This window comes from Limulus polyphemus, unplaced genomic scaffold, assembly GCF_000517525.1.
Source record: "Limulus polyphemus unplaced genomic scaffold, Limulus_polyphemus-2.1.2 Scaffold5173, whole genome shotgun sequence".
Classification (NCBI taxonomy): Eukaryota; Metazoa; Arthropoda; class Merostomata; order Xiphosura; family Limulidae; genus Limulus; species Limulus polyphemus.
In genome coordinates, this window is record NW_013670783.1 from 39,706 (window position 1) to 55,256 (window position 15,551).

The 15,551-nt window shown below is 36.9% G+C and overlaps 2 long non-coding RNA genes across 2 annotated transcripts in view; one reads left to right on the forward strand and one right to left on the reverse strand.

Annotated features, from left to right (window-relative positions):
• LOC111089073 overlaps positions 1 to 1,562 on the forward strand; it is a 7,422-nt gene extending 5,860 nt beyond the window's left edge. The window contains exon 2 of the long non-coding RNA XR_002613420.1: positions 1,482 to 1,562. This is a non-coding gene — a long non-coding RNA (uncharacterized LOC111089073). The remainder of the gene's footprint in view (positions 1 to 1,481) is intronic.
• Positions 1,563 to 9,695: 8,133 nt separating this feature from the next.
• Positions 9,696 to 15,498, reverse strand: LOC111089072. The gene is made up of 2 exons (XR_002613419.1): positions 15,351 to 15,498; positions 9,696 to 10,323 (listed from the first exon to the last, which is right to left on the reverse strand). It is a non-coding gene; the product is annotated as an uncharacterized LOC111089072 (long non-coding RNA).
• Positions 15,499 to 15,551: the final 53 nt, after the last annotated feature.

The following is a 15,551-nucleotide window of genomic DNA, read 5'->3' on the forward strand; positions in this document are numbered from 1 at the left end:
TCTTAGTTCTGTAGTATAGGCTAGTTAGTCTTAGTTCTGTAGTATAGGCTAGTTAGTCTTAGTTCTGTAGTATAGGCTAGTTAAACTTACTTCTGTAGTATAGGCTAGTTAGTCTTACTTCTGTAGTGCAGGCTAGTTAAACTTACTTCTGTAGTATAGGCTAGTTAAACTTATGTAGTATAGGCTAGTTAGTCTTAGTTCTGTAGTGTAGGCTAGTTAGTCTTACTTCTGTAGTATAGGCTAGTTAAACTTAATTCTGTAGTATAGGCTAGTTAGTCTTACTTCTGTAGTGTAGGCTAGTTAGTCTTACTTCTGTAGTATAGGCTAGTTAAACTTAATTCTGTAGTATAGGCTAGTTAGTCTTAGTTCTGTAGTATAGGCTAGTTAGTCTTAGTTCTGTAGTATAGGCTAGTTAGTCTTACTTCTGTAGTGTAGGCTAGTTAGTCTTAGTTCTGTAATGTAGGCTCGTTAATTCTACTTCTGTAGTGTAGGCTAGCTAGTTTTACTTCTGTAGTATAGGCTAGTTAATCTTACTTCTGTAGTGCAGGCTAGTTAATTTTAATTCTGTAGTGTAGGTTAGTTAGTCTTACTTCTCTAGTGTAGGCTAGTTAGTCTTAGTTCTGTAATGTAGGCTCGTTAATTCTACTTCTGTAGTGTAGGCTAGCTAGTTTTACTTCTGTAGTATAGGCTAGTTAATCTTACTTCTGTAGTGCAGGCTAGTTAATCTTAATTCTGTAGTGTAGGTTAGTTAGTCTTACTTCTGTAGTGTAGGTTAGTTAATCTTACTTCTGTAGTGCAGGCTAGTTAGTCTTAATTCTGTAGTGTAGGTTAGTTAGTCTTACTTCTGTAGTATAGGCTAGCTTGTCGTTAGAGCAGCAAAGATTTGTTAATTTTGGAAATGTAGCCTGTTAGGAACTGAATGTAAGTGATTTTTAGGAAGTGTTAAACTACTTGCAGAGCACATGTGACGCTTCGTTGACTTATTCAAATAACAAATGTGTACGTCTATAGCGGTGGTTTTTAACATTCTGATTTGAAACAACCGTAGTATTACTGTATTGTTATCTATTTTCGTTTAAGGTAACACTTTACATTAACAGTCTGATATTCAAAATAGGCAAAACAAGAACTAGGTCTCAGGTTGTAACTGTCTCTAATTACTAGGTAAAACGATCAATATGTTATTTTCAGTTTATTTATATAACCAGTTTTTGTTATATAGAATGTAACAAAAGAAAAATGAAACTATGAGTAAATATTGTCTTTCCATTGCATGATGTACTCTTTTCCACATTTAGTTTATTTGAATTGTTTAATAAAGTGAGAAATATGTCTATGGTCCCTTATTGTGGAGACAAGTCCATGGCAAAAATTAGAATAAAAAAATATCTAAAATGTGGTGTCTGTTGTTTATAGTGTTTGTACCTAACATTTGTTGAACTGTAACTAATGTATTGCATCTGTTATCTTGTAAATAATAGACTTTTCCAGAATGACGTCATGACATCACGCGATCTTGTGTTTGCCATATTAGACAGAGTGTGCAGTGGAGAGAGAGAGAAGAAAAAAAAACAACAACTTGAAAATGCCTTTCCACTGTATTTCTTTGTACAGATTCCCAGCTGACCCAAAAAGAAAGTCAATATGGGTTACTGCAGTTATGAGACAAAGTTGGCAACGTTCCTGTGTCTGCGTATTTTGTGAAATGTATCACAATAGATCTGTAACATTTGTATACAATTAAAACTTTTGTTATTAAATGTGTGTATAAGTATCATACTATTTATTAATATTTGATAAGCGCCCCATATCATTTCTAGGGGCACTAACGAGTAATTCATGTACTTAAAATCATATAAGTGCTTTCGAGGGATTAGGCCAGGGTCAGTCAGACACCGTTGTGTCGTAGACCAAGACATACAGGTAACGTCATACTGAATAAATACTGGAGATAAACATGCTATGGGAGAAAAAAAAAGGAAGGAAATAAAAAATAAATAACAATAATAATTTCACCTTAGCATTTGCGGAGACACGAGATACAGTCTATCACGTCTAATACTCATCCTGTTAAGAATCCAAGTTTTCATGCTTTCGTGGGTTAAAGTACTGGTAGACTCAACAAGATACACATGGATACCACAGTAACTGGGAGCTGATCATGTTGTGACATGGCATGATGACCAGACAAGTCGCCGGCACAAGAAGAACAATATCATGACCAGATAAGTCGCCGGCATAAGAAGAACAATATCATGACCAGACAAGTCGCCGGCACATGAGGAACAATATCATGACCAGACAAGTCCCCGGTACATGAAGAACAATATCATGACCAGTCAAGTCGCCGGTACATGATATTGTTCTTCGTGTGGCAGCGACTTGACTGGTCATGATATTGTTCTTCTTGTGCCGGCGACTTGACTGGTCATGATATTGTTCTTCATGACCAGTCAAGTATTTGTCGCTCTGCATGTCTATTTATCTTAGATTCATCTTTTATTTAAAAGTATTTACATTTACGTTTTCTCTGGATAAGAACCTGTAGTATAAAATGAACGGGCCACCAGTGCGCCATTTCAACAAAATCTTAGGGGGGGGGGGCACCTTTGAACCTTAATTTCTAAAGAACACACGAACTGTTGATGACGTAGCACGTTTCGTAATTCATTAATGAGATATTTTATATTTCTCAAAATAATAAAAACAAAGGCTTGGGTGGGGCGGCACGATAACATGAGTGTTGGACATGACGTCATAAATAAAACTCGTTTTGTAGTTTTGTTTTAAGACATTATAAATAAAAAAAAGGATTATTTATTAATTACATAAAATAGGACAGCTAGTGAGATTGAAAAGTGACAATGCGCATGCGTAGGTACTTGAAATATGAAAGGTTAATAATTATTGATTAGTTCGCTTATTGTCTATGTAATAACGTATGGAAATTAGCATCTCAACTCACGATTTATCGGTCAATTTTCCGAAAACCCATGCCCAATAGGGGAAGGGGATACTGTTTTAATATGTTTCAGTAAATTCTTATAGATCTTATGCATTTTAGTTTTGTCTGTTCAAAAATATTTTAGGGCCATTTATGATCAAAATATATTTATGCTTTGTCTTGTTCTACGACGAATACGTCCGGTCGGATTATGACTACATTGGGTTCATTAGCAAATTGGCTTTTTACACATTAAATAACCTTTTACTAACTACAATGTTTTTTTTTAAACAGTTTCCTAACTGAAAAACAAAACTTATAAGGTAATTAAAAAAACAAACAATCAATTATGGGCTCGTAGAGAGCCGAATTTTGGTTAATCCCTGTCGATCCCTCTCGCGACTGACAGACAGTTTGGGAACCACCGATTCTAGGCCTTCAGACGAGAGCGACACCTCGTTTTCTCTCTGGTTAAGGGTTAGAAAAATCGGTGTCTCGTGTCGTAGCTCTAAAAAACTCGGTTCAAGAATTTTCAACGTTGACCTAACATGAGAACGTGCTGAACGGAGCTCAAATCAAGGTCGTTCTGCACGAACCAGGGGCCGCTGCTTTTCTCGGCAGCGAACTGTTTCGAGAGGAGGTATTTGTTTTATGAATGAAATATAAAGGCGTTGCTAGGCTGACAAGTTAAGTAACTCTATACTTTCTTAGGCGTTGGCTTACCAAATATGGCATTAATGCGAGTACGATCTTGTAATAAAGTTAATGTTCCGATCTCTTCGACACACAGTTGTCAGAAAACAGTTATATAAAGAATCATTTACTTGGTTTTCCTGGTGGCACTTAAAAATGTAGTAACAGTCATACCTGTCAGAAGTGATGGACACTACTATTGTGTAAGTCATACCTGTCAGAAGTGATGGACACAACTATTGTGTAACAGTCATACCCGTCAGAAGTGATGGACACTACTATTGTGTAACAATCATACCTGTCAGAAGTGATGGACACTACTGTTGTGTAACAGTCATACCTGTCAGAAGTGATGGACACTACTGTTGTGTAACAGTCATACCTGTCAGAAGTGATGGACACAACTATTGTGTAACAATCATACCTGTCAGAAGTGATGGACACTACTGTCGTGTAACAATCATACCTGTCAGAAGTGATGGACAATACTGTTGTGTAACAGTCATACCCGTCAGAAGTGATGGACACAATTATTGGGTAACAATCATACCTGTCAGAAGTGATGGACACAATTATTGTGTAACAGTCATACCTGTCAGAAGTGATGGACACTACTGTTGTGTAACAATCATACCTGTCAGAAGTGATGGACACAACTACTGTGTAACAGTCCTACCCATCAGAAGTGATGGACACAATTATTGTGTAACAGTCATACCTGTCAGAAGTGAAGGACACAATTATTGTGTAACAGTCATACCTGTCAGAAGTGATGGACACAACTATTGTGTAACAATCATACCTGTCACAAGTGATGGACACTACTGTTGTGTGACAATCATACCTGTCAGAAGTGATGGACACAACTATTGTGTAACAGTCATACCTATCAGAAGTGATGGACACAATTATTGTGTAACAATCATACCTGTCAGAAGTGATGGACACTACTGTTGTGTAACAATCATACCTGTCAGAAGTGATGGTCACTATTTTTGTTTATGCAGAGAGCTACGCAATGGGCTGTCTGTGTTTTGCCCACCACAGGTATCGAAAACCTAGTTTTAGCGTTAAACGCCCTCAAACTTATCACTGAGCCATTTGGGGGTGGGACATTGTTGTGTTAAACAGTATGATGTTGCGTTGCACATAATAATAGCTGTATCTGTTTAAGAAATCGTACTAGGTGTTGTTGTACATGACTGTTGCCTAAGATAACCACTCTGCATATCGATTCCAAAGCGTTGGAAAACTACTAGGAACACGTACTGAAACAAACATACAACAAAAAAACTGATACTGTATCTAAAGGAATATGCATCAAAAATACATACCGTTGAACAGGGTGGGTGTAATTATTGCTTATGACCAGCATTGTGTATGTTAAGAAAATAAATGTTCTTGGACTTACCACAAAGTGAACGGGATAATTAACAGAATTACCGTTTTTAATGATTACAAGAAAAAATATATCCTGGTTGTAAAAGAACACTGTCTTCTGTATTAAACCAATTTAGACTCACCGAGCCCCACGAAAGGGGGGGGGGGGAGAAAAACTATAAAAATCGAGAAAGCCTTATATATCTGTTCACGTACACCCAATCCGGCGCAGAGCAAAAAGTTCATGAGAAAGTCCTCAGGGCAGAGATTTATCAGAGGCAACGTAACGAGACGCCTAGCTTCGTGAAAAGTAATCACCTACTCTCGTGCCCAGCGTGTTTCAATGGTGGGGTTGCACGTGCTCCCGTTGCCTGGTTACGGTAGAGTCGTGGTAAAAGCTGAAAATTTCAAGTTCAACATGTTCGTTTGCATGTGTTAACGGGTGAAGTTATTTCCTTCAAACGCTTTGATACGATTGTACACACCAGAACACAAATAAAAGCACTGCGTTAGTGTCGCCATACCAATCTTCACGAGGTGTGGTCAGCTTGTAAAAAAAAACATGTCTGCTGACCATGATTTTTAATTGAATGAAGTGGCAAGGATCAGGGCTAATACAAGTCATTTTCAGACGGACACTGTACCTTTTGTTTTCTCATGAGTTTTATAGTTTCACAAATTCGAATATTCCAGACCTAAGTATCATTTATTAACGATATTTTTGGTTTATAGTTAAGCACAAAGTTACACAATGGGCTAACTGTGCTCTACTCACCACAGGTATTGAAACCCGATTTTTAGCCTTATATGTCTGCAGACATACCGCTGAGGGCACCTTTTATTGGCAAATTGTTTCATCTCTTTAAATATAAAGCTACACTGTGGGCTAAGTGCGCTATGCCAACTGCAGGAATAAACCTCCGAATTTTTGCATCGTAAGCCCTCGAACTTGACGCTGAGCCAGCGAAGGCAGGGGCTAAAAATTCTATCACGTTTGGGAATGAGAACATAACCCGAAACTTAATAACCAGATATATGTGTTGATATTTAAACAACGCGTAATTTTCTTCACTGTTTACTTTCTTACATTAAACAACGGTGAACCTACACCAGGCCATTCTGGCTTCTCATCATTAATCTTACACACGTTTATATACAGAATTCAGTAGACGTTGAAATTAGATTTACCTTTGTCGTCAAGAGTTATCATTAGCATAGAAAATCTTAATACAGCCGAATTTCCTCAGTCTGAATCTGTATAAATAAGTTAATTATTACAGCCAACAGTGGAGTCATGTGGGGGGGGGGGGGAAGGTTTGTTCTGGAATTCACGCAAAGATACACGAGGGCCGAATTTAGCATTGTAAGACTAGAGGGTAAGCAACTAGTCATCACCACCCACCGCCAACTCTTTTACCAACGAACAGTGGGATTGACCGCACATAATAACACCTCCACGGCTAAAGGGGCGAGCATGTTTGGTGGGATGGGGATTCGAACCCGCGGATTGCGAGTCGAGTGCCGTAACCATCTGGCCATGCCGGGCCCCGGAAAATAAGGAAAACATATTTAGGGGATAAGCTTTTACGGTGCAAGTCAACGGACTAAAAGAATGTGTGCTTAAAAACAAACACAAATTAACAGTTTTAATAAAAAATGCTAAAACTACTTAGTTTAACTATGATGTTAAGTTTACATCATAGTACGCGCAATTTTTTGTGAAATTTAAGGGGGGAGCCACGAGTGTGGTTAAACTATAACGAAAAAATTAGAATATTGCCATTTACGCTACGCTACATCAGATCATCTATGTTTTCATGTCCGAGCTAAGAAAATCCCATTGATACAAAACGGAAGTTCACCATAAGAAATATAACACGTGTACAGTCGTGGACCATGGCGACATCTGTTGGTAGAGACACAATGTTGTCATAGCAGACAAAATTAGTTACCTTATCGAAAAAAATGCCAATCATCGTAGCTGTTATAGCCAACCTGAAAGCAGGCCAACGGTCATCCATTTCCGTAGGTAGTCAGGACACAGGAAGTTAAAAATCTATAATAAATAAAAACTAAAGCTATTAGTGGTAAGTCGTACAAAGTATTCAATTAACCATCATTAGTGACGTCAATGTAACATAAGTTCAGACAGAGCAGTAACCAGAATCTCGGAGAATCGGTACAGGAATCATTATCCAATTTGAACTGCTGATGAGGACAAGAGTATCAGATGAATAGCGTATTTAAATTCATGGATATGGCGGTTGTAATTCGCTCCCACTAGTCAGGTGTTTAAACTCTTGAACACCTGGTGTCGGACTTAATAGTTACCTTAGTTTAAAGGATTGTTTCGCGATGTTCTAACAACAGAAATGAGTATATCATTGCAACCAAATTGTTCGTTTGACATCAATAGACCACGATAGGTACTTTTTAACATTCTCGGACCAGATATTTGGTATGTTAGTTCCATACTTGATTGATAACCAGTATACAGAATTAACTTCATACTTCATTACAATGACACCCCCCGATGAGGGTTATTCCTTCAACTAAACGTGCAATCCTACCGATACTAGTGTTGAAAACTTGGAAAGATTAAACCAAAACAGATAGGTTTTTTTTTGCTCGTATCGGAGGACCTGGTGGGCAAGACGACCATTAACTGATGAAACATGTCTAGCATCTACCACTGTTTAACACATTACGACTGTATTAAAATCGTGTAGCATTTCTTCCAGTAAGTAGCTTTTACAACAACCTCTATTTAATACAAACAAGTGACGTGATTACGCTATATGTTTCATGTACAAATCAAATAATAAAAATAGTGAACAAGAAAACTTTCCTGACAGAAAAACGACACCTGTTATATCTCGTGAAACACTCGTTCGAAACTAACAATTCCTTCAATTAAACACAAGTAACAAATGTCAGTTGATTTGTTAATTTTTTTCTGTCTAAAGGATGCAGCAATAGAAATGGACTTTGGAATGTTTTTGCACAAACACAACTATGTATATCCACATGGACACAGAACAACGAAACATTGTAGGCTTAAGCATAAAGATTCATTCTATTGGTCGTTTACACTTGAATACTGTCAATGATAATTTTACCAGGAACTAACGTTCTAACAACGGCTAACAGAAACGGCACAGATAAATTCTTGGTAATACTTCAAACAACACAACCCAATAGTGTTGAAATACTAATGACATTCTGAGAGTTAGCATCTATCTCTAAATTCCAATAATAAGCCATCTAGACACTGCGTATGGCTATAAAAGAAACCGTGTGATTGTTACGTAATGATGTAACACTCGTGGTTGATAATGATTTTACTAACTGCTACGAACTTAGTGACTTTATTGGGCTAAACTTAAGTTATTTGTCAACTGTTTGTTTACAAAGAATGTTACACGAGCAGCATCATAATTATAAACGCCAAGTGTCTGTCGTCGGTCACGCTTAATTTCTCCCAATTTTGTGAGTTACATTAGTCCAGTTCCACTTTTTGTCCTATGTTCATTGCCCGTTCCCATTTTAGTTGAATTTAATCTCTAACATACGCGTAAATAGCTCCTAAATGTCGCCACTTTTTCTGCTATATAAAAATCTGTCAAGGAAGGAGTTTCTATACCAAGGATTTATTTAGAACCGAGTTAAATTAATTTGTTGTTTGTTATGATGAGAAGTTTGTGAACGATGATCGAATATGGTTTTAAGAGAACTATTGCAATGATTAGAAAATAACCGTGATCAATGAATGCTGGGAAGAGACACTCTTTACGTAAAGTAGATATTGTTCTTGATAGGCTTTGGTTTCCCGAAGCTAGAAAACCCTTTGTCTTATGTCTGTTTATGGGTGGCAAAGTTACAAATGTATACTGAAGGATTCAAATATGGTAGGCCTTGATTTCCTGTCATTTTTGACGGACTTTTACACTAGTTGTTTAATGCAGGGGCAAACTGACTGATGAAGTTCGAATGTAACGACATCATATTTAAATAATCTTCTTATCAACTATTTTATTCACGCACAATGTCCCAAAACATGAAAATGGCTCACACACGTGCCTGGCATTTAGAATGCTTAAAGCCTACTAACACGTTTTACTTGTTAAATATAATTATTGAATACCACCAATTCACTGTTCGCTTTTTACAGATTTTTCCGAGAATATTACTAGGAGGGATTACTGAGAAAATGAAACTATGTACGTTCGGTTAGCAACACAACAATCACACACTCCCCAGTGGGAGCTCAGTGACAAGTCTGAGGGCTTATAACGCTAAAAATGTAGTTTTATTACGTACGATGGGCAGAACACAGGTAACCCGTTTAGTTTATAAACGTGAACGTAAAGATGGCTTGAAATAAACTATCAGCACAATACGGGAATAAACCCCAATATCTAACTAGCCCATGCTTCAGTAATATGAATACCTTTACGATTTTAAAGCAGCTTTTTTATGACATTTACCAAATAATACGTCCAAGGAGGATTTCCCATGGTAACCCCTCTTCAACATCCATCAAACTGTACGTTTAACAAGAGTTATACTACCGAATGTATGAATACTTGTGTAAATGTAAAGGCTTGTTAATGATTATAATATAAAGTAACTGGATTATTCAGGTGATGTAGTTTATCAACATCAAACGACTACAGTATGAAATAAGCAACTTTTAATTTCATATTTGAAGCTGATCTCTGTACATGCTAATAATGTAAAAGTGTACGTCTACCTCGCGATCGAATCTACAATGATTTCCAAAGTCAGGTTCGCGCTGTTTGTTCTTTGGAAATGTTCACTTGTCAAACACACTAAATTTATACACACGCACATACACTATCGATACATCTCCCGAACAAGAGTTAATATTCTACACTACACGTTTCAAAGAGGTCCCTGTCCAGAGAAATTTGACCCTGCTTGTGTCCACTTAAACACAGTCTAACATCAACGTAGTGCAACAGACCGGTTGACCACGGCCATGTGAACTGTCCATTGGCCTCTTGAGGGGTTACAATCATCTTGAGCAAAGTAAAAAGCTGATGTAGTCCCCCTTTTTAACCAGTCCCGCAAGTAATGACCACTCCTTTCTGCTGGACAAACTAAATATTATTACAGAGGGGGCTACTGTGGTGAGTTCTGTACATAAAATCCTAAAGATGTTGACGTCTTCGCTGGTTCTGCACTTTGTCCCTCTGACGGCGATTTCTGACTATGATTGACTCTAGGTGGGCCACGATGGCCCCTGGCAACTCCTGACCCCCGTCCTCGTACTGATCCTCGACCTAAAAAATAAAAAAAACAATCTATAACAACCGCGAGTAATTAAGACTACACTACAGTTAGATATTGTAAAATTAGCTAGATAATTTAATTCTAGTGCCAACTGTATAAACTGAATTTTGTCTCGAATACAACTACACAACAACTTTACACAAGTTTTTTAGTGGCCTCTACAATACTTTACGGATGAGCTAGTAAGGTCAATCCCCTTTACATATATTCTGATAGTACACAAGATTACTAGGTTAATAAAGATGTTGATACTTCATTGTTGCTATCACATTCTGAGGTCAAAACTGCTGTTACGACACTGTGAAACAGAAGCCAAAGCTGGTAACACGGTGAGTCGGAGGCTAAAACTGCTGCTATCACACTGTGAGTCAGAGACCAAAACCAAAACTGTTGTTACCACACTGTGAGTCAGAGGCCAAAACCAAAACCGTTGTTACCACACTGTGAGTCAGAGGCCAAAACCAAAACCGTTGTTACCACACTGAAACAGAAGCCAAATATGATAACACTAGGAGTCGGAGTCTAAAACTGCTGCTATCACACTTCGAGGCAGAGGCCAAAACTGTTGCTTGCCTACAGTGAAGCATAGGCCAAAACTGTTGCTACCACACTGTCAGACAAGAGGCCAAACCGTTGCTGTGAGATAGAAGCCAAAACTGCTACTAACACGGTCTACGGAGCAGATAAAGCTGTTAAATTAATAAATCCTTTCTCCACGTTACATATTCTACTTAGCCTCTCACGGTGGTACTACTGCTTTTTGTTCACTGTAACTAATAATAGTATATTAATGGCAGAGCCCGTCAATATCCAAGCCTTCCAATTAGGTGGGAGAAGTAAAGAATCTTTCACAGATTTGGTTAGAAACTGGGCTGTTCTAGTGTAATCCTTGAATGACAAGAAACGATCATTTGTCCAGTCTGAAGACGATTTGACAAGTCTTAACAAAGGAAAGGTCGTCCGCTATGCTCAGATTCAATACCTCACTCACGTTGGAAGTGAATTATGTGGATAAAAGAAATGACTACCTACGGACCTAATTACCTTTCTAACACGTCAAGCGTCCCACAGCGGTAGCACTTGGTAGACCACAGGCACCGACTCGGGATAATCCGGCTTCTTCCTGTTGCATACAAGTTAGTACCACACGCAGCGATTTTCAGATCGTTCCGAAGGTTGTACACTACTGACCTCACTCAACATTCCTTACGTCTGTTACGCCGCTCGAAACTATTATTTAACGGAAAACAGCAATCTGTTCACTAAACTGTAGTTGAGGTTCGAAATTCTGTGTTTTATCTGTCTTTAGAACCCATATCACGTTATTGAAGTTCAACACATTAATGGGATATTTATATAAATTTGCCTAAGAAACGTTAAACGTGTTAGTAAACTTGTTTTAGTTACTTAGCAGCCAAAGGAAAATAATGTGGTGACGTTTAAACACTAGTCATTCCTGGAGTTTTTAAACAACTTCGTGACACCGACATATCTATGTATGTATATTGCGACCCGTGGTGTCTGACCAAGCCTTCGTCTGTATCCGTTTACAGCGGCCGTTTGAAAAGCTGAGCACGCAGGCAAAGCTCAACATTCACTTTTGAAATGACGGTAGAACAGACATGAATAATACTGATGCAAAATTTTATTTCACAAGCACGATATTCTGCACTAAATTGTTAGGAATTAATCACACTATTATTCATATTTCAAAATATGACATAACTTAAATAATAAAAATGTAGATTTACTGTATGTTATTGTTGAGCGGCTCTTAGCATGACTGAAATGTTCAACAATTACTTTTCACGGTGGGCGGTATAAGTAGCTCAGAGCTTGGGCTGTGAGTGAAACCAAGAGTGAAATACAATTAACCTTTTTAAAGTCCATGAAACAACCTAAATAGGTTGATTAACTCAAACTTTCCAGTCACTGGGGGCGGGTATAATGCGTGTGTGTGTATGTATATATATATATATATATATATATATACACACACACACACAAGTATCACTGACAGCATAAGTATCAAAACCGTCTATGTCACCACTGCTCGTCACAAAATTCCTCTGACCTGACAGTCAGTATCGGCCAAGTCGCCAGTGCTCTTGTTACATTCCCCCGACCCGACAGTCAGTATCGGCCAAGTCGCCAGTGCTCTTGTTACATTCCCCCGACCCGACAGTCAGTATCGGCCAAGTCGCCAGTGCTCTTGTTACATTCCCCCGACCCGACAGTCAGTTGTCCAAGTTCCATAGGCTTGAGTAAATTAGATAAACAAATATAAAATTAACATCAAAACGCTACAAGCTACTGAGAGGTGCATTCAAATGTCCATCTTGTCTGATTGATATCAGGCTCTGTACATCAATGGATAAAATATTCCTCGAATATTAAAAACCAATTAAAAAATGTACCTTGAAAGGTGTATCAGTAAATTGAGTTGAGGTGTTCGTTTTAAGCCTAGCTGTCGTCTTCATTTTTTGTTTTTCTTTTTGGAATTAAAGACCGTATTCCAGATTTGATGTCATCAAGTGTAGTTTATAAATTTACATATAGAGTTTATTAACAGGATATTGTCAACTCCCATAAAAAAAAAACGCGAATTTCAGAGCTCCTACTAAGTCGAGTCTTGAACGTGTCCTTGGAGAATGTGACGTAGAAGTCAATTTTAATAACTTCAGGATCTTAGCAGGGGCCAATGATGAATAGAGCTTGCATATTAACTTAAAGAGTGCTTGTTGCTCATGCAGAGACCGAGGCCCGACATTCAATCACATAGGCTCGGCTTGTAAATTAAGTTTTCATCTGTTAAGTCACTCATTTATCCTGTAGAAAAAGAATTACCTTGTGACAGTTAATTCTTAAAAATCGTGGATGAGAAAATCTCATTAATACGTCTTAAAATTTTTGTTTATATTTGGAAGTCAATAATGTAATAGCGCCATCTATCTTCTAACAGAAAAACCACACAATATATAAACAAAAAGTAATTTACATGTATTATGAAAGTATTACTGGATTGTAACTTTTAAAATGAGGAAATTATTTAATTGTCTGTGTGTATCTAGCTTCTGACCTACACATCATTCTTCCCGTTTGGAATATCGTTAACATACGTCATAAACGGTTGTTTTATTTTTAAACTTCGCCATCAATGGTCCAAAATATTACTGGAAACTTGTTATAAGTTACTAGTTTTCAGTAACAAGTAGTAAAGTACTTATAGTCTGTTAATGGGGAATTATTTGTTCCGTCATTGAAGTAATAAGTTAACTATGATTCATTTCCTTGTTTACACTTTCTACGAAGTAAAACAAAACTTCAAACGCCACCACAGATTATCAAACATTTTTTATCAAGCTTAATTTGTTTGCATTGAAGTGGAAAAACGGTATGTCGTTGCCGGAATGTGAATATCCTGTTTGTTACTACAAACTTGTTCTCACAGCTACATCTTATCATCATTTCTATCTGCCGTAATTATAATATTAACTGTGACGAAGCACACCTGAAAAATAGACCTCGTGACTGAATACGTGCAAACTATGGTAAAAAAAAGCTCAGTTTAAAGAAATGTGGTAGCGGTAGTTTGAGTTGTTTCGTTTTTCTTTCCTCTGCTTTATAATCAAACCATGACTAACGTTTTATAACACAACCATGCCAATACATGTTAACTAGTATCCATTATCAATAAAATACAACGTTTAATATGGTTGTCTCTCTATCAAGCTAGCTGGACTGTTAAGTGAGAATGCTTATAACACTCTATTTCCACGCATATTAATAAACATAACGTGTGGGTTATAATCATCATCTTAAGCGGGGCCAATTAGTTGGGGGGGCATTTGACACGGGCCTCAAATTTAAATACTTGTTTTTTTTGCATTTGTTAAATTTCGCAACTTGTGAAATGTGTTAATAGACATATGTTAAATAAAAAAATATTCAACTGAGGTTTCACTTTTCTTGTAGGCTAATAATTGTCTTATTTTGTTTTCACGTTTTTTTTTATTATAGCTAGGGGCCTCAAAAGATAAAAGTGGACAAGGCCTCTCTGACCCTCTAAAAGGGGCCTTGTAAGGTTTTGTATTTTAATAAGCTGTTGTGAGTTTTGAAGCATTCTTTACAGAATACTGTAACATGGACATCCTGCCAAGAACAGTTTTCCTAAATGTAACTGTGCTCATGTAATTTAAAACTACAGAACACTCCAAGTGTCACAATGTCCAGTAAAACTGGAACTTACAACTTACCACTCTACTAACCCAACAATTTATCTGTATCTTAATCCATTCATCCATAAATAAAACTAAATAACTCTGTGTAGTTCCAATAAACTCTGCTACTTCACAAATACTCAAGATAGGTAAGGATAAAAAATGCTATATAAACCACTGAATAAAACACTAGTCTGAAGTTTTCACTTTAGTATACTTCATGAACATTTAACACCATTGTAGGTCATTTCATGAACATTTAACACCCTAGTAGGACACTTCATGAAGATATAACATCTTAGTGACACTTCATGAAGATATAACAACTTAATATGACATTTCATGAAAATATAACAACTTAATATGACATTTCATGAAGATTTAACATCTTAGTGACACTTCATGAAGATTTAACAACTTAATATGACATTTCATGAAGATTTAACAACTTAATATGACACTTCATGAACATTTAACATCTTAGTGACACTTCATGAACATTTAACATCTTAGTGACACTTCATGAAGATTTAACAACTTAATATGACACTTCATGAACATTTAACACATTAAAATATTTCACGAACAAGAAAAACTTAAAAGAAAAATATACAAGTGAGTTCCTAAGCTGTTAAATGTTCACAAAGACTGGCCAACTTACCTGGAATGAATTTAGAACTGTTATATAAAAAACTTAATATTTTCTGTTAAACAAGTAATTTTGTTTATACAGACATGAACTCCAATAAAATTAGCTGGGACAACTTTAATAACAATTAACTTATGAAACAACTAACCTATTCCAGCACTACTTCCAGATAAACCATAACTATACACAGCGTACGGTGTTTAATAACAATTAACTTATGAAACAACTAACCTATTCCAGCACTACTTCCAGATAAACCATAACTATACACAGCGTACGTTGTTTAATAACAATTAACTTATGAAACAACTAACCTATTCCAGCACTACTTCCAGATAAACCATAACTA